The 19,653-nt window shown below is 47.2% G+C and overlaps 1 protein-coding gene across 1 annotated transcript in view; it reads right to left on the minus strand.

The window, feature by feature from the left end:
* The window catches only part of LDLRAD4 (low density lipoprotein receptor class A domain containing 4), a 304,508-nt gene that overhangs the window by 251,910 nt on the left and 32,945 nt on the right, over nucleotides 1-19,653 (minus strand). The window contains 1 exon segment of the mRNA XM_022551388.3: nucleotides 11,521-11,612. The gene's annotated coding sequence lies outside the window, so the exon portion shown is untranslated.

Here is a 19,653-nt window from a genome sequence, read left to right on the forward strand (position 1 = left end):
CACATACACCAACACATAGGATCAGCTACAGTTTGTAGTCTACATGGCAAGAGCTTCCCAGCAGCAACCTAGAAATAATGTCTTCTCTCCACCAAATTACTCTGTCCACAAAAAGACCAGGTTTCCAGAACTGGAAAACTGATTACTTCTACAGAGACCATAGAAAGGATGTAAAACTGAATTACAAGAAATGCCAACCCATGCCAACTTGTCAAAAAATATGTAACTTTGCCAAGACCTAAACCAGTGATTTCAGGTTCACATTTTCATTATGTGTCTACCTTAAAAGAAGTCAGCAATGAAGGTTCACAGTATTCCTTTGATGGGGTGCCCAAGCCCCAGAACCAAAGCACATGGCATCTGCCTCAGGAGCCACCTCACCAATGCCCAGGAACCAAAGCATCTGCCTCAGGAGCCACCCCACCAATGCCCAGAATTGACCTCCTAGAGTCCACACTGCCTCTACTGTCATCCCATTCCCAAGTGGCCCCTGAATTGGAAAGATCCCAGATCTCTCTCCAGTGGTCTTTGTACCCCGGAACGGTCAGGGAACAAGTAAAGGGGTAGCAAAGAAAAAATCTTAGATCAAGACTGTTGATCCTAAGTCAAATGTCTAAGGACATTTCTAGATGCTAAAAATGTTTTATAACTCAAGTTTCCGTCATCTATACTCATCTCAAGCCATATGATCACCTGAAGTGGCTGGCGAAAACAACAGGAATAGAGTATGGGTCACAGAATCACAAATACACACAGAACACACCCAGGAATAATGTCAGCAGCCTACTCACGGATCACCTATGTTCGCACCCAACACTGTTGTTACTGTTTGCCATCTGCTTTTGAAACACCTAAGACAATGAGCCAAGGAAAACATCAGGCCTTCAGAAATGCTGTATTATTCTCTCTATCCACTCCACCATCCAGCCAAACAGCAGTCAAATAGCTCTCTGAGGCCAGGAAACTTCTGAACCCCACCACACTTCCTTATCACCTGCTGAGCTCTTGATGGCACACAACTAGTGCATGAGGACTGACTAAACTAAAACACCCAACGCTGAGCATTTCTTTTTGGTACCCTAGAAGGGAAAGTTTTATTTTACTGAATATCTTCCAAAATTTCATCTGATTGGCTCAAAAGTACCATAATCAGCTAGACCAACAGATCTTGGGGCAATATTTCCCTGGTAAACAGGAAATGCCCTATGCTGTGGCCTCTACTTGCGACACCCTGTCCACCTCAAGCATAAAAAGCACGATTTTCAAAAACAGAATTGTAAGAGAAATGGAAGAGAAAATTACACTGGCCATGAGATGACACATTTCTATTCCTCAGAAACACTGCTTTGTCAAAATTCAGTAATTCTTAAAGATAAACCACATTTACATTGAATGTGATGCTCACTGTTCCCAAGAATCCTAAGATCTTAGTGGCTAAGGTTTGGAACAGAGCAGCTGCGATTCAGACCAGGCCAGTCTACAGGGTCTTCTGTGGGAGAAAGAAGGGCTGAGCCTGAGGTGAGGCAAAAGGTGCCCGAGGGCCCCAGAGACCTGAGCCAGGTCCCTGCAGCTCCATTCGAGGGCGCTGTGGCCGCGAGCAAATCGCTGCACCTGCCGGAGCCACAGCCTCTCTAACCACTTCATTCCATTTGTAAAAGGCCTTTGCCAGGACTAATACTGTATGGTTTCAATCAAGTACGCAGTAATTATTTGCTGAGTGAATGCATGAGTGAACATATAAAAAGAATGAAAAAACTAACAGCCGATTTTGCCTTCAGATGCCTTTCCTGGTGGCAGAGGTGCTCTGCTGCCGATTATACTGTTCATCATTCTGTTTGCTGGAGCACAAGAGGCTGAGCCTGAGTTGCGAGGTGTGAGGACTTCTGTGAACACAGACTGGCTGGGGTAGGAGGAGGAGCAGGGTTTCACGCACCTGCTCACACATACTCCCTGGAGGGGCCCAAACTCCACCCAGGCTTGATACACGGTCCCTTTCAGTTTTGTTTAGGTTCTTATTGCCTGGAAACTGAGAAAATACCTCAGAATTTAGTTAGCCTCAGGGAATTAAAATCCCTGTGTGTCACAACAGGTCTAGATGTGGCCCCTGCGTGGGCTGACTTTCTCAGGGGGCCGCAGTGCAGAGCGAGGCCTCCAATTTGCCCACTGGTGCTGGCAGTGACAGTCCTTATGCCAGTGACTGTACCCTCTTATATTCTTACAGGCCTACCTTAGAGGCAAAGGTTTGGTATAAATCAGCTACGGTTTAAATTTAGGAATAAGAGACTCTTTCATTTGTGTGGTATACTGTAACTTCTTAGAATATACACAGCATTTGACTTTTACTCAGTTTTATATCTCACTAAGTGCTTTGCTGCTGCCCACGAATAAGCAGTAGGTCACACATCTGATGGTAGACAACAGAACTCTTTCAAGATACTGTGATTTTTGCTTCTTATCAAAAAAGAAAATACACACACAGTCATACAGAAATAAGGCATAAAAAGATGCCTAAAACAAACCCTTATCTTTTTTTTTTTAAGAATACTTGCCTGGAGAATAAATAAAGAAAATGATAAAACTGTAAAAAGCAAATAAATAGAATCTTTATTAGTTATCAATTCTAGCCAAGCAAAGTTTGGATAGTATTCTAATGGCTTCAGGATTATTTTATCCAAAATAAGTTAGATATGCGAAGAAGTAGATGTTGAGATAGTAGGAGAAGACTTAGAATATAAACATAATCAGATTAATGAAGAAGCTGCTGAAAATTCTCCAGAGAAACAGGACCAAAAGGACACACACACACACACACACACACACACACAAAGAGAGAGGAGAGAGAGAGATTTATTATGAGGAGCTGGCTCACACAATTATGGTGCCTGAGAAGTCCCTCGATCTGCCGTCTGCAAGCTGCAGACCCAGGGAAGCCAGTGGTGTCAAAGGCCTGAGAACAGGCGAGCCGACGGTGTAAACCCCAGTCCCAGGGCAGGATGTCACACCTGAAGCAGGCAGGCAGGAAGCAAGAGGGCCAAATTCCCCTTTTCTCCACCTTCTGTTCTATGCAGGCCTTCAACGGACTGGATGATGTCCACCCACACTGGGGAGGCCATCTACTGAGTCTGACTCATCTGGAAACACTCTCACAGACACACCCAGAAATGTTTAATCTGCCCACCTGCAGACTACAATGGGTGCTTTAAGACCCACTTCACACGTCACCACCTCCGTGAGTGTATCCACAAACCTTCCCAGTAGGGTGTACACGGCCCTCTCTGCCCTGGGCCCCTTCGGCACCACGTGTTGAGCGCAAGTCACTGTGGACTGTGACCAGGGACATGTTGTGGGTCTCCTCCATCAGATCACGAGTCCCTCTGTGAGGCAGGGCCTGTCTCCCAGTCATCTTTGTGCTCAGGCCCCCCAGAGGGCCAGCACACAGCTGGAGCTCTGATGTGGGTTAAAGATAAACTTTATCACCAACAGCTGGTCGTGACCCTGCTCATTGTCCCACTGCTCCTCTTCTAATAACAGCTTCTCTGTCTTCCCACACTTTTGAAAGCCAAGGTTTGCCCAGACTGAGACGAACTTCCCTATCCTCTCACCTGTTAGCTTTCTTTCTTGATTTGACCAGGCGATTCATGCTCTAAAGACAATGGAGGCGCAGGAGGGAGGGTGAGGCTCCCACCATGCACACAGACGGTGCTAACACCGTAGAAAACCTTCCCACTGCACAGGATTCTAGAAGTCATTCCAGTAAAAGTCTTGTGGAATTCTTATCACAAATAATGTACTGTTATCCATAAAAGGTCACAATTTAAAATTTTTCCAATTCTCAGGAAAAACAAGAGTCTGACCAGAAATTCTCCCGTTTTTCCTTTTTTTTCACATTTCCTGTCTGTCTCCCCATCAGCACCCCTGACAACACAAGAGCAACATGCAGGCCGAGTGCGTTGTTCCTGGAAGTTGGCCCTACCTGGAGTCTTGTGTAAGGAATAATGCTTCACTCAGAACATGTACGAGAGGCCTGCTGGCCCGAATAATATTTATTACCTCTATAGGAAAGGATAGCTCTCAATTCTATTCTTTCACTTCCCTTTAATTAGTTCACATTTTCAAATCTTGTAATTTTAAGATCACCTCCATACTTCAGCATATCTTTCTTTTGGATTCCTAATGGTGTCTAATCGAGAGTGTGCTTTTAAAAATAAGTTTGGGGAGTATTTTTTTAAAATGAGGATACCCAAAGAACTGAAAGCAAGGACTTGAAGAGATATTTGGACACCCATGTTTAGCACAACAGCCAAAAGGTGGAAGCTACCCAAGTGTCCACTGATGGACAAATGGATAAACGAAATGTGGTCTATATAGACCATGGAATATTATTCAGTCTTAAAAAGGAAGGAAATTCTGACACTTGCAATAACATGGATGAGCCTTGAGGACACTATGCTAAGTAAAGCGAGCCAGTCACAAAAGGACAAATACTCTATGATCCCACTTGTATCAGGTCTTGAGCAGTCAAGTTCCTGGAGACAGAAAGTAGAAGTGGTTGCCAGGGGCTGGGAGTGGGGGGAATGGGCATTAGTGTTTAATGGAATAGAGTTCAAGTTTTTCAAGATGAAAATAGTTCTGGGGATGGATGGAGGTGATGATTGCACAACAATATGAATGTACTTAATGCCACTAAACTGTACACTTTAAAATGGTTAAAACATACTGTTTTCCACAGCAACACTACCTTTCATAACCACCAACAGGGCACAGGGTTCCAAATTCTGTTATATATTTTCCACCACACTTTTTGAAAAAGGGGAGCAGCAGAATGTTTGAGAACTAATTAAAGATCAAATAATAGATAACTGATTTAAATACCACAATACTAAGTGGTAAAAAGTTCTTTTAATGATGACTCAAAAGCATCCTTATATCTTGCAAAGTACTAAAAAATACTTCACAAACCCACCTGAACCTGTAAAACAAATTTTCTCAAATGACTGAAGAATCTCAGCACATTCTCTTATTTTTATGAAGTCAACAGGGGTACTGAGAGATAGGGACTGAGGTGACAGGACATGTGGCAGCTGCCAGACTAGCACCACAGGAAGCAGAACTCCCTGCCCAGTCATTGCACTGGGCAAACATGGATCAATCCAAGCAGAGAAATAAAGAAAGCCAAAAGCATCATTATTCTTGGAATATAACTGCATAGGTGAAATATTACAACAGAACAGAACCTGCATATCAGGTAGCAACTTTGGAACTTTTAAAAAGCAAAAGTAGACGCAGGTCGTGTTTGGGACGAGTCCTCCCTGCTCTAATTCGCTCTGGCTCCAGGGCACCCCTGACATCCTGCTCCGAAAGAGAGGTGCCTGGGTAACCTTCCCGGCTCCTCCGGCTCCACCCGAGGACTCAAGAGAAACATTTCTGCCCCTGGTGGACCGTGAGGCCCAGGCAGCATGGGCACCACCCCTGACCTGGCTGAGGCACTCTCACCCACACGGTCTTCGGGCAGCTGTAACGCTTTGTGTTTGCAAGTGATCTGCACACTTATCCAGCGATCCTGTCCCCCAAAGGCAACTGGCCACTCAGACAGAAGGCACTGAAGTGGGCACCACTGAGTAGCGCCAAAGCCCCGGCGAGCTGTGGATGAGGAGGTGAAGCACTCGTTGCCTGAGGTTTCCTCCACTGTCCTCTGGACAGCTGCTGGCCTATCATAATCACCCCCAAGCAAGTCGCCAGAAAAACTGTAGAGAACAAGGCACAGCAGATCCAGGGAAAGAGGGGGAAACTGCTGATTAAATGCTGGGCTGAATCCACACAGACCCCAGATGACCTGCGAGCAGCCGGCCCCCCTTCCAAGCACCAAGCTTGCGAAGGTAACCAAGCACTGGCAAGCGGCCTTTGGCAGGAACCATCCCCAACACAATATTACAGGAAGTTCAAGAAGAAAGCCCACAAAGAAAACCCCCAGCAGATGGGGTCCCCTCTTGTGTTGTCACACAATTTACTAAGCAGACCCCTCTCCTCCTCTGCCCGTCCTCTTCAATCCTGCCAACACCTCCCTCTCCCGACACTCACTATGCTTCCAAAATGATTTTCCCGAGTTAAATGAACTTTACCTTATGCTCTATTGCAAAAGCTCTTAACCTTTCTGGAGGTCAAAATCTTACCGAGAATCCCATCAAAGCCCTGGCCTTCTCTGCAGGAACAGGCACAATTTCCAGGAATTCACATATGTCCTGGGTCCCATGGGGGTTAAAAGCCTCTGCCCAGTGGTTGCCTCCTTCCATTTCCTTCCTGCATTGAATCTGAGAAACACTGGGCAACCGACCTCCATCTGTAAGAATTATGTAACTCTAACAAATGTCAAGAATCCTTCAGGACTCCTTTTGAAGGGGTGGCCCACCAAACCCGCTGGTATTAAGGCTCGAAGGGGAGGCCATCTCACAGAGACTCAGGAGGCCCAGCCAGTCAGACACTCAGAAGCCTTGGAGGACGCCCTCCCAGATCACGACCCCTGTGCCCGGCACCTGCCCTCGCACGTGCACCGGTGTGACTTTGTGGGGATCACTGAGGCTCCGTCTGCTACAGCTGGCATCCGCTGCCACAGGCACATCCTCACAAGAGCCTGACCTTGGCGAGCACATTCACACGTGAGCGCCGTTCACCCGGGTGACACCCGCTGGGGCGGACGGGCAGGAAGACAGATAGGCGCTGCCCCCACCCCACGGGCTGCAGGAGCCGTCTCACCCACACACACAGATTGAGCCCACGAAGCCACATTTTTGAGCTGCTGCTGAGAATCCCATAAAAAGCAATGCTATTTCTAACCTCCCGCACCACGGAAAAATACACACGCCACCAAGCAACCCAGGATCTCTGAAAGATTTATTTTTATACTCTCCCCCATGCCCCCCACCTTTACCTCCCCGACAAAATTTTTAGGTGGAAAATTTGCTAGCTTTTTAGCAGTTTAATGCTGTGCTAGGCACTGACTGATGAAGTTGCTGTGTTTCAGTTTAAAGTGAAACATAAAGGTGTTTTTCTAATACAACTCTGAATGTCTACTTAATAACAAAATAATATAGTCTAACAACAGAAGGACAGCGTCCAACACACAGGCAGAGAAAATTCCCAAGTTCCCAGGCCACAGGCAGAAACAGCAGAGGTAACAAGGTTCTCTTCCCAGCCTCTAAGTGGTGTCCTGCCTGCTGGCCTTCCTCTTTGCATTGCTGGGTTTTCCTAACTCAAACACAGCACATGGCATCCCTGATGCCCTTGCTGAGTTCCAATTTTTCTCAGTGCCACTCTTAACCTTAAAGTGGAAGAATGAGGGAAAAGCAGTGAGATGGCGCTCAGATCTGAATCCCCTGACGCTGCACAGACATGGGGTGGGCAGGAGGAAGGGAGGAGGAGGAGAAGAGAGAGGAAGCAGGAGGTGGAAGGACCTGAATGAGGCCTAGAGAACCCAGAAACTCTATCACAAGCCAAGAGGGACCCTGGAACTAGTCTACCTGGGATCTGTCCCAGGACCCCTCCCACTGGAAACCTTGGTGTCACCTTGGTTTCAATGTGCTCACCTTGACTTCCTTGATGACAACCTGGAAGGCCAGAGAGGCACCAACCCACCACTGCCCAGCTTCTCACACAGCCAGTATGTCTTGGTGCAGCCTCTGAATGACCCCAACCTAACTGTGAGGCAGAGTTTAAATCCTCCTTCAAGTTAGGGAACTCCCAGCACAAACCTTTCATGGTTTAATCGACTTTACTGGACCCTGGCAAAAATACATTTGGAGAAAATAAGCATTCTTGTAGACAGTGTAGACAGCAGAGACCTACACTCAGAGGTTATGCCTCTCGCAACACTACTGATCCTCTGTGATGTACCTTGAAAGTTTAAATTTAACACAAAGACAGAAGTTCAGGTCAGGTTGTATCACCTGTATCTACGGTTATTTTTTGACTGCTAGAGCATCTCCCCACTGGGACCACAGGTCTCACAATGCAGGACTCCCACTTGGCTCCCTGGTCCTCACCATCCACTTCAGATCCCTTAAGGACATTGAAGGAAACCAAAAAAAGAGATGGGACTTTCCCCATCTGAACCTTTCACATCTGTGCTGAGAGCCAACCGGGTCTAAGTCTCACAAAGAGGACAGGAAAAGGTGCAAAAAGCTCGAATTAATGGTTTGTTTACCTCCATCCCAGCAGCTTTGTGCTTGGCCAGGGCACAGGCACTCCACCCACCTGACTCCAGCAAGATGCCCCATGAAATTACTCAGCAAACCTCCTTAGTCCTGCAAGAGGACGGAAAGCTCCGCCCCTGCTCTCTTCCTCTGATCCAGCCAGCCATGGTCCTTGGGTAAGAGCTGGCATTTCGATGGAAAACAATAACTGACATTTCATCAAGCTCCTACTACGCACTGAATGCTGAGTTAGGCATCTTCACGATAATTCCACAAAACAATTACTATCCTACTTAAAGATGAGAAAACCTGAGACTCAGAGGAGGTTAGGACTTGCCAGAGTAACAAAGTGAGTAAAAGCACAGAATTTGAGCCAAAGGCCATGTTTCCAAATATACCTTACAGATATGATAAGGCAAAGAGGGACCTGTCTTCAAATTTATCAAGGAGGTCAAATTTTTGAAATACACTTAACAACAACCTAGACATGGGGACCCAACCCGATTTTAAAACCAAGTCCAAAAAAATCCACTGTACAGTAAGACAGGCACATTCTGCAGTTAACAAAAAGCCCAGAATTCCTTGGGCCTTCCCATCCCAGCAGACAGAGCAGAGTGGTAATGCCTCCAGTCTGTCCTATCAGCATGTAGGAATGTCTCCCGGTCCAGCTGTGAGCTTTAAGGGACAGAATTTTACAAGTAACAGAACAAATATAAATTCCAGGACAATCAGCTGTAAGAACCTATCTTAGAGGTGTGAAAGCTCTTACAACACCTCTGAACCCAAGTATGTACCTGGAAATGACCTGTACTGCACCAGGTGACATGCAGTTCTGCAGAAAGGAATCTGTTCTTAACCACTGTTATGTTCAGAAGGAGCAATGCACTTTACTTTTAATTTAAAATCCATATACAGTAATGTAGTCAAGAAAAAGTTTTCCATTACCAATTCTGAAAGTTGCTTAAAATAGCTGACAGAATGAGGTAACTCCATATACGGGAGAGAATAGGGTAGTTATGTAATTTGCAAGATTTCTACTTCTGTCAAAATTCTGCAAATCAAGCTGCATAGTCCTTAGGGGCAGAATCAGTGGTGTGTTCAGTTACCCAGTAGAATTCTACATGAAGACAGTTCTAGTCTGTGGTGGGCAAAGTCAAAGAGGACTACATCTGAGATGATGATGAGAAACCACGCTGTGCCCCCACTCTCTCTGGCTCTGGTGTAGACAAGCTGCCACCTCCTGCCTCAAGCTGGTGGTGGGTATGCCAATTTATGGAAGAAAAATGGCGCACCTCAGCAATACCATGTCTGGGAAGGTAAGGGATTCTCAAACATCACACTGTCCTGTCAGGTAATGAAGAACCACGTGAACGAAAAGTGTTCCATCAGTCACTGACCACTGGCGAGGCGTGCGGCCTGAGTGCCCCCCACAGAAGCTTACCACCGACCCTGTGAGACCCTACTGAATGGGCTCCACGTTTGCATATCCCTGATTGTGAAATCCACTCAGGAAAGAACTACGTAGGAACTGCACCCAACAGTGACTCAGAGTCTGTTAAGTACAGCATGGTTCTGAGCACCTACAATTTCAGGAAGCTTCCAACCTGTGAAAAGTCCACATAAGTTCAAGGGTCTGTGTGCCTTAGTGAGGAAGCACATTAAATCCCTCGTGATTCTCCAACTGCCTCATCTATTTCCAACAACCACCATGAATAAAAAGGCTTGGGTAAGCTCTGAAAGCCTCCGGGGGATCTCCATCAATCATTTCGTCTGACAAAAGTCTCATTGAACTCCTCCTAGTTAGCAGGCACTGTTTCAAGCCCTGGAGGAAAAAACAAGTGGGAGGGAGGGACATTCTTGCCCTTATAAAGCTTACATTCTAGTAAGGAATATGGCATAAACAATGAGTCATGCCTGGCACATTAAAAATTTAGGGGAGGGACTTCCCTGGTGGTGCAGTGGTTAAGAACCCCTCTGCCAATGCAGGGGACATGGGTTCGAGCCCTGGCCTGGGAAGATCCCACATGCCCTGTAGCAATTAAGTCCGTACGCCACAGCTACTGAGCCTGCGCTCTAGAGCCCGCAAGCCACAGCTACTGAGCCCGCGTGCCGCAACTACTGAAGCCCGCGCACCTAGAGCCCGTGCTCCGCAACAAGATAAGCCACCGCAATGAGAAGCCAGCACACCACAACAAGAAGTAGCCCCCACTCTCCACAACTAGAGAAAGCCGCGCACAGCAACGAAGACCCAACACAGCCAAAAATAATAAAGAAAATAAATAAATTTTTAAAACATTTAGGGGAAAAGAACCTTATGTTGTATAGAATGTTTTTACTTTGCTGAAGACTCTCATATATTTCTTCATTTGATGTTCTCCACAGCCTGGCAATTAGGCAGGACAGGAATCACTAAAATACTTAAGAGTTGACAAAATAGAAGCAAAGAGAGGTGAAGAGACATGCTAAAGGGTAAAGCAGGGCAGGTAAGCTGAGGCAGGTAGGATGCTCCTGGTACCACCCCCCGCCAGGCACCTTCACTAACTGTCCCCAACTGGGGCTGGCTCTGAATTGGGCTTTGGGTCTGAGGATGCGCAGAGGTGACCAAAACATGTGTGTCATCTAAGCTTCTACTTCCAGATACCCTGAAATTTATACCCCAGGCCACTTACTCCCCACCCTACAAGAAGAAACACACAGGAACATAAACACAGCAAATTAGGAGGTCAACGCCCCCCTACAGTACAGATCACGTGTGCTACCAACACACAGAGAGGAAAACCTGCTCACTTGCTGTTACAACAGCCAGGAGAGAGAGAAGCTGACATCCGTTCAGTGTGCACTACATGCCAGGTGCTGTATGAAGCATGGTGGCTCATCACGTCCCACGGCAATCCCGTGATTATTCCCATTTTATGAAGTTGGAAACCAAGCAGAACAAAAAAATTAGAATGAGAAAGAAAGAATCTCGTTTCTCACCAATCTTAAATGTTTTTAAACATCTGGGTATTAAATGCTCAGGCTCAGCAATAAATAGAAATTGAATAGTAAGATTATTTTCCTTCAGATATTCTAGTAAATCTAGAAATATGTATTTTATATACATTCACAGCCCACTATGAATACACTTGGGTATTAAACAAAAAAGAAAAGTCACATTTAATCTGGTATCATGCAACTTTCCTCCAATCAGAAAAAGTTACATTGGGAAGATAGTTTTTGCACCTAGGAGTTGGGACCACTTTCTTGAGAGGGACACAATCTCAGAACAGTCAGTGCTGTGACAAGCTCTGCTTCGCAAACATTATCAAAGAGAAGAGTCTCAAGCTCTACTCACCTTTTAAGCTGTTATGAAAACTGATGCGAGTTCCTGAAAACGGTCCAATCAGGAGATGGCACTTTGATGTTACAGATATAGAGCTTGAACTGCTGAAAGGAAAAATAAAGAATTTCAGTGAACCATTTCTTGGTTTCTTTAAGTGTACCATCCCCTTCTCCAAGTTCTGAAAAATACTTGAGGACTGTCACAATAAAAGGCACAGATACCAAAATGAATAAAATAAGCATCATATAATAAACAGAAGAGAGAAGACCCCCAGCACACAATCTGGGTACGGGGTATGACTGAACTGGGGATAAATTCTCCAGCAGCCACAGGGCCACAGGTTCTCAGCTTCCAATCAAAGGACACACATTTGTTCCTTCAAAGTCACAGGCTTTTTCTTCAACAAGGGGTCATGAACATGTAATTGACAATGTCTTTATTGGATTAGGGATTTTTTAAATTATAGACATCCTAAATATGGCTGTCTTAAGAACCCAAAGTATCTTGTCGGCCACATGGATCCACCGATCCTTAACTATAAAGGGAGGCAGGCCCAGCAGCACTTTTTCCTCCCCTGAAACACATGTTTAATTTTGTGGAAGCAACAGGGACCCCTGCTTAGTGAAGACCCAGCTAAGGTGACAACTTCCGTGATTGTGTCTGCTAGGCTATCTTAACCCCTGCCCTCCACCCTGTTGGCAGGACGTCCTCCCGACTCTGTTTGGTTCCAGTTCACACAATCTGTCACCAGCATCCTCCTCTCAGCCTGATGAGTACACTGTCCTTCTCGCCACTCCAGGTCATGTCAGGTGACCGCCTCATGCCTGACAAAGCAGTTCCAGGTAAACTCAGTTGGCTCTGCCTCAGATGGCACAAGCACCTCTCAGCACCCAGCTGGCCAATGTGCAGGATTACACTCTGGTCCAAGGGTGAATAAGCCACCATCTGTCTAGCTTGTGTGCTGCAATGTACTCTCCAGGAGACTTGCCCCCCGAAGCATGTTCCTGCCATATGTCACTCCTGAGTGATCAGCCAATGCTAAGACATCCAGATAAAAAATGACTGCGTCTAGCCAGAGGACCCCTGTGAAATTCCTGTGGACATCCACCCCAAACATATGAGCCAGACACCCCACTGTTTTTATATAACTCCTTCCTACCAAAGTGGTGAACCTACAGACATTACTTTGTCCTCCTGACTTTTACCTATACTGAGAGAAGAAAACAACCCACTTCTGACTTTCCGGATGATAGTTTTATTCCTCAACTGGGACTACTCTCATCAGTCTTCCTGAGATTCAAATGCTGATTTCGAGGGAACAGAAGTCAGTGGAATAACCAGAAATGTATGTAGTGGATAGAATTCTAAGGTGACCCCCAGTGGGGCCATACCTTTGCATAATTCCCTCCTGTTGAGTGCAGGCAGAACCAAAAGAACATGACAAAAGTAAAGGGATGAACCAAAAGAACATGACAAAAGTAATGGGATGCCATCCCCTTGATCAGGTTGCTATGTAAGACTCCACGTCAGCCTACTAGAAAGTGAGGGACTCCCTTTCTGGCTTTAAAGAAGTGAGCGACCATGTCTGAAGGGCCTGGAGGCCACATGGCAAGGAAGTGCAAGGGCCTCTAGGAGCCAAGAACAGTCCCCAGCTGATAGCAGCAAGGAAACAGGGACATCAGACCTACAGCTACAAGGAACTGAATTCTGCCCACTTAAATGAGCTTAGAAGTGGATTCTTCCCACACTCACACCTCCAGAAGAGAACACAACCGGGCTGAGAGCTTGTCTGCAGCCTTCTGAAATCCTGAGCAGAGAACCAACTAAGCCATTCCCGCACTCCCAACCCATGGAAACTGTAAGATAATATGTGAGTATTGGTTTAAGCTATTAAGTTTTTGGTCATTTGTTTTGCAGCAATAGTAAATAAATTTAATTTGGCAATTAATTAAATATAGGAGTATATAAAACACATATGTATATATTAAATGCACACATAACTAACACATCAAAACAGCCCTCCCTACCTGCCTCATCCATCCATAAGCAAAAACTCATTTCTCCTACTTGACTACGAGCTCTCTGTGGGCAAGAACCAACATCACCATGACCCTGGCATCACCAAGACTGTGAAGAGTATGTGGCACGTGGGATGCCCTTAATATATTTTTTTAAATAAGCCAAATTAAAAGAGTTATGGGGCTTCCCTGGTGGCGCAGTGGTTGAGAGTCCACTTGCTGATGCAGGGGACACGGGTTCGTGCCCCGGTCCGGAAAGATCCCACATGCCGCGGAGCGGCTGGGCCCGTGAGCCATGGCCGCTGAGCCTGCGCGTCCGGAGCCTGTGCTCCGCAATGGGAGAGGCCACAGCAGTGAGAGGCCCGCGTACCGCAAAAAAAAAAGGAGTTATGATTTGTCAATCTCTCATTACTGCAATAAGGCCAAAACAATAGAATTTGTGCAATCCTTCAAAGCAGAGCTCAGAGCCACAAAATTAATGTCAAAATAGGTGGAAGATACTAAGCCTCATATTCTACCCCCAAATGATGAATGCACAATTTCTCCGGGACTGGTTATGTCATTTTACCTGTGAACCTGAGTCACTGCTTAGAAATTTTGCTCTGCAGTTACCACGTTTGCCAAATATCCTTGCCCCTTCTTGGGCATTTAGCTATCAGCTGAAGGTTAAAAACAAAAAAATTCCCTAAGAAAATTTCCGAAGTAAAAATGTGTGAATCACTCTTTTTTAAAAAATAAATTTATTTTTATTTATTTATTTTTGGCTACATTGGTCTTCGTTGCTGCGCGCTGGCTTTCTCTAGTTGCGGCGAGCGGGGGCTGCTCCTCGTTGTGGTGCGCGGGCTTTTCTCACTGCGGTGGTTTCTCTTGTTGCAGAGCACGGGCTTCAGTAGTTGTGGAGCGTGGGCTTCAGCAGTTGTGGCGTGCGGGCTTCAGCAGTTGTGGCGTGCGAGCTTCAGCAGTTGTGGCTCGCGGGCTCTTGAGTGCAGGCTCAGTAGTTGTGGCGCACGGGCTTAGTTGCTCTGCGGCATGTGGGATCTTCCCGGACCAGGGCCTGAACCCGTATCCCCTGCAATGGCAGGCGGATTCTTAACCTCTGCGCCCCCAGGGAAGCCCATGTGAATCACTCTTAATTTTCCATTTGTATTGATAATTCATTCCCAACCACAACGGAAAAACCTGTGTAGATCAAATCCCCTGACTCTAATTCTGAAACAAAATGCTAACGTCAACTTCATGACAACCTATTTCAAAGGTTCTTTAAGATTTTTTATTTTTAAACTGCTGATTTGTAATTCTTTTAAGCAAGATTTTATTTAAGCTCTGCTTAAAATAAAAGTTGAATGCATAAATCATCCAGTTTCTGCTATCCTCGAGAGATAAATTATTGGTTTTTTAATTACAAAGAATACTGCAACTCAAGTTGTATCTATTTTAGATGTCAAAAGAACTAGTATAATAAAAGAGAAATTTTAAAATATTCAAATCAGTTAAATTACTGAAGGGAGTACAAAATAAAAACTCCATTCATTACAGAAGCACATCATACTCTCTTAAAATCTATATTCAAGATCTTATTATAAAAAAGAAATCTTATTATATATTCCTACTCCCTCATAAATCACTCAATAAACCTGAACATTATCTCCAACGTTTACCCCTTGGTGCTCAGCCTCTCAGGCAGCAGAATGCTCACACTCAAGCCAAGAAAAACTAAAAACACCAGTTCCATGACATATGAGGCAGAGAATTTCAATAAACTCACCACTTCTCGGCATAATTTTAACTCTCTTGGGCCCATCTCTATGTGTGAAAATAGCCAATGACCCACAGCAGGGAACAGGAGGGGTCACTGAGCAACCCCTCCACAGGCAGAGGAAAAAACAGGCCCAGAGGACAGAACCCACCCAGTTCCCTCCACACTCAGCTCTAGTTAAGTGCAGGCCTTTTCCATCATCTCACAAAGCACAGCTCCACACAAAGCCCAATGCTTCAGAGAAAGAAAACTGCGCAAGAATATTACACCCACACCCAGGAAACTAAGCCTTTGCGAGAGTGGTTCACTCAAGAGAATTAGTAAGCACAGGCGCTCATACAAGGAGCTGGGGGCGGTCCTCCTGTACCATGCCCTGTGCTCTGATCGCCTGCAGATGGTCCTGCGGGGCTGAGGATATCACCAGCCGCAAACCGCCTCCTGAAAGCCACCTCCTGAAAGCCACCTCCTGACCCGTTTCCAGCAGTCAGTGGCTGCAGCTGGGGAGCCGGTGAGAAACAGGGCGAGAAGCGGCGGGCCGCTGGTATCCCTGCTGAGGAGCACGCGGACAGAGCCCCTCGCACGGGAGGGGCCCACACGAGGGGCAGAAGGCTGAACTCATGGGGGAAGTGAGGCACGATCCTTCTTAACCCTCACAACCTCCTCTCTTTCTCTAAGGTAACAGAATACTGAGGTTGGGAGAGAAGCCCGGCCGCGGATCCTGGGCCCCAGAGAACATGACGTCCCCGGGGACAAGGGCAGGGTCTCCGCCATGGGCGGCCGGTCTGTGGGACGGGGACGAGCACGAAGCCGTAGGTGTGGACTTCAGTTACGGAGAGATGAGGGAAACAGAAGGCCTCTCCTACCTACACTGTCGCGGAATGCAGAGGCGGCCAGTGGCACGGCCCGAACGGACGCAGGACCAGGCGCAGGCCGCATCCGGTCCTCTGACCACGCAAGGGTCGTTTTCTCCCTGGGGCCAAGTTGTTCCAGAGCAAATGGACCGAGGTGGTGCCGGCCTCCTGGGAGCCAAGCCGAGCCCAGGGCAGCCCCTGCACAGGCCGGGCCCACAGCCGGAGCTGCCTCCAGAGAAATGTCGGGCCTTCTCAGAGCAAACAGCCGGTCACCTGAGGCGAAACTGCACAGGATGGTGTCCTGTCTCCGTTCCGCTCCGGACCGACTGCCTCGAGCTGTTCAGAAGCTCCATCGCCCAACCTTACACAGGCCAGAACCACCCGTTAGGGAACCAGGCCATGGCCACCAGGGAAACGCTGCACTGCGAAGCCACACCACGGCCGACACGGCAGCCGTACGGCGCTTCTGAGGCGCGCGCAAGCACGCAAGCACACGCACGCCCCCAGGGGAGCGCGCACACGGGGGCGCGCACGCATTTGCGCACACGCAGCAGGGTCTTAAAAGCCCTTAGGGCGGAGCCTTCCAGATCCCAAAAGCCATACGTAAACGTTCCGAAGCCAGAAGAACAAAAGTTTTCAGCAAAGCCAGAAAGAGCACCTTAAGGGAACATCAAAAAAGATGCTGGTTTCCTTTAAGTGATGTTCTGGTCCAAGGGGGTTAGCTTCCTGCTTACAACTGACCCTTGAACAACAGGGGTTTGAGCGGCAGTTCCCCTCAAATGCAGGTTTTTTCCCAGCTTCCTCTTTACAGATCTTTAAGGTCACTAAGTGTGGGGGAAAATCTGTGTTGGAGTAGAGGTCACAGCGTGAGGAATCAAAAGGAGGAGGGTCCGAGTCCTGATTCCACCCAAACTGTTCATCTTCCTGCCCTTGGGCCGTTACCCGTCCATCCCTTTGTTTCGGGGGTAGTTCGCGGGTTGGCACCCCAACCCCAGAAGCTTGATTTCCAAACTCAAGGGAAGAAGAAAGGCAAAGCCCGACGCCTCCACAAAAGATCACCAAGCACTTGAACGGAAGTGTGACAAGGACCGCAGGACGTCAAGGTCCTTCTCTGATCTGGAGCCGTGCTGTCTGGTGTCCGGGCCTCCTGGAAGGGCCTCTCGTCCAGCTGTCCTCTATACAAGAGGCCTTGCACACATCCAAATGCAGATGCTGTGGACCACGTGGGCGGGCCAGAGTCCTGACCCCCAAAGGCTGGGTGGGGTTGGGGCCACAGCAGGCTCAACCCAGGCTGGGGAAGCAGCGGCATTTTGAAGACCCCTTATGTCCCAAGCTTCCTGCAACGTGCTCTCAGAAAATAAGGAAAACCCAGGTTGTCATTCCCCTGATAACCCAAAATGTAACAGGAAGCAGGACAGACACAAGCAAGCCTGTGCTGTCATAATAAAATGTCAAGACCGGTTTTCATAAGCCAGAGATAAAAACTGTCCTCCACTTTTTACCGACCTCTGTTAATAGTTAACATCCAAAACAAACCCAGTTCTTGGTAGAGAGCTGTTCCTAAGAGCCAGGTCCCTGGTCCTGGGAGGGAGTGGATGCTCAACACCAGGAAGAGACAGGAGGCGGGAAGCAGCAACCCGAGCGCGTCCAAACCCACCCGAACCCCTGGACCAGCATCAGGCAGGCAGGTGCACGAGTGCCAGATGCGACTCAGCCTCACTCCCACCCCCGGGCACCTGGCCAGACTGTGGAGGCGCCCGTGCAGGCGGGGTGAGCGGGCGCATCCCCGCAAGGCTGGAAGGGGGCCAGGGGTTGACAGGGGGGTCTTGGGAGGAGGTTCCAGAACAAGGACAGGTGCTGATCAGACTGAACGCAGACGAAGGTACCGGAGATGAAGTCAGAGAGGCCGTGGGCCCGGGGCTCGTATGCAGTCGTAGGGACTGGCTTTGACTGGAGAGGAAGGAGGAGCCGTCATTCCACAAGGGCTTCCACACCTCAACAACCGGGCCCTGGGCCAGATGGCTGAGGCCACGGGAAGAGGCAAAATCAGGCTCTTCCACCCTTAGTGGCGGCTACGGTCTCTATTCAGTGGGCTGAGTAGTGGGGGCCTGGGAGCCAGCATCCTGTTGGCTCCTCTCCACCCTTTACTCATACAGATGCTGAGCCTTCACCATGGCAACCAGAGATACAGGAGGTCCTAAAGGTGTCCAAACCAGCATGAAGCAAATTAAGTTCAAGATCATTTTAGTCTTGACTATACCTCACTGAATTCTAAATATTTAAGTCTATCAACGGTAGTTATGCTAGTTCTATATTAACTACAAAGGTTTGAAAATCATAACATCCTATTTCCCAACATTTCTGAACAGCAAAAAAATGTTTACTGTTCACTGCTATCTAGATACGAATTTGTCATTTTGGTAAATTGAGCCAATAATAAACATCTATGCTTGGTCTTTCTCCTTCCATAGACTATATCTTGTAATACTTCCTCCATAACCCCTCCATAATATTAGTCACGTTGTACTTTCATTTTTAATGCAATATATGTGTGCATGTATATGCATACACACCTATATACACATGCATAATATATAAATACACATGCATATATATGTATATACATACACATACACTGAGTTGTGATAGTAAATAGTTATATATACTTATCACATGTATAGCTTAAAAGTTTCTGAAACTACTCAGCCTTACTACTACATTCCACCTTCCACTGCAAGTCACTTTTTTTAATTGCTGGTTGTGAACTAATGAGTTCATGACCTGCCAATTAGTTGGGCGGTAGTTCTCAAACCCTGGTTGGGCACTTAAATAACTAAGGCACTTAATTAATGACTATTAATGAATTAATAACCCCATGTTCATCACAACATCAGCTGTCCCCTCCTGTCCCCCCTACCCTCCCAACCCACAGAGAAGAGCAAACTCCAGTCTACCAGGAAAACTTTAGGGTATCCTGAAGGACCATCCCTCACAGCACAGCCCTGCAGACTAACCAGAAAGCAAAAAGGAGCCAAACAGAAGTCACCCATCTGCATAATCTGTGCATAAGCTCTTCACATAAAGTCTGGGATCCAGTATCCTGAAATAACTTAATGAAAACACATTCTACTGCTAAAGGATCTTTGCCTTTGGCTTTCAATGCTTCGATAAACTTGAAAATGGTCATTAAAATAGGCCCAGCATGGGCACTACTTTGTACCCTAGAGCAGGACAGATTCACACTCAGCTGGTCTGCAGTGAGCCCCAAGAGTCTGCATTTCTTACAAGCTCCCAGGGGTCCCACTGCGGTGACCCAGTAACAAAGCACTAGACAGCCCTGGTCGTTGGCAGGTCAAGATCCCCCCTTAGCCCCCTAATAATATGTGTTCATTGCACAGCTGACCCCTCAGCAGAGAGCACCTGCTTGAAGGCAGGTATTCAGGTGACACCCACAGCATGTTCATGTTGGCTTCAGGTGATGGGAGCACCACTGACAGTGATGGAAGGGCCACCTGGCCAG

The sequence above is a fragment of the Delphinapterus leucas genome, chromosome 14 (genome assembly GCF_059928025.1).
Source record: "Delphinapterus leucas isolate spDelLeu-1000000601 "Yukka" chromosome 14, BTC_Dleu_Yukka2, whole genome shotgun sequence".
NCBI lineage: Eukaryota > Metazoa > Chordata > Mammalia > Artiodactyla > Monodontidae > Delphinapterus > Delphinapterus leucas.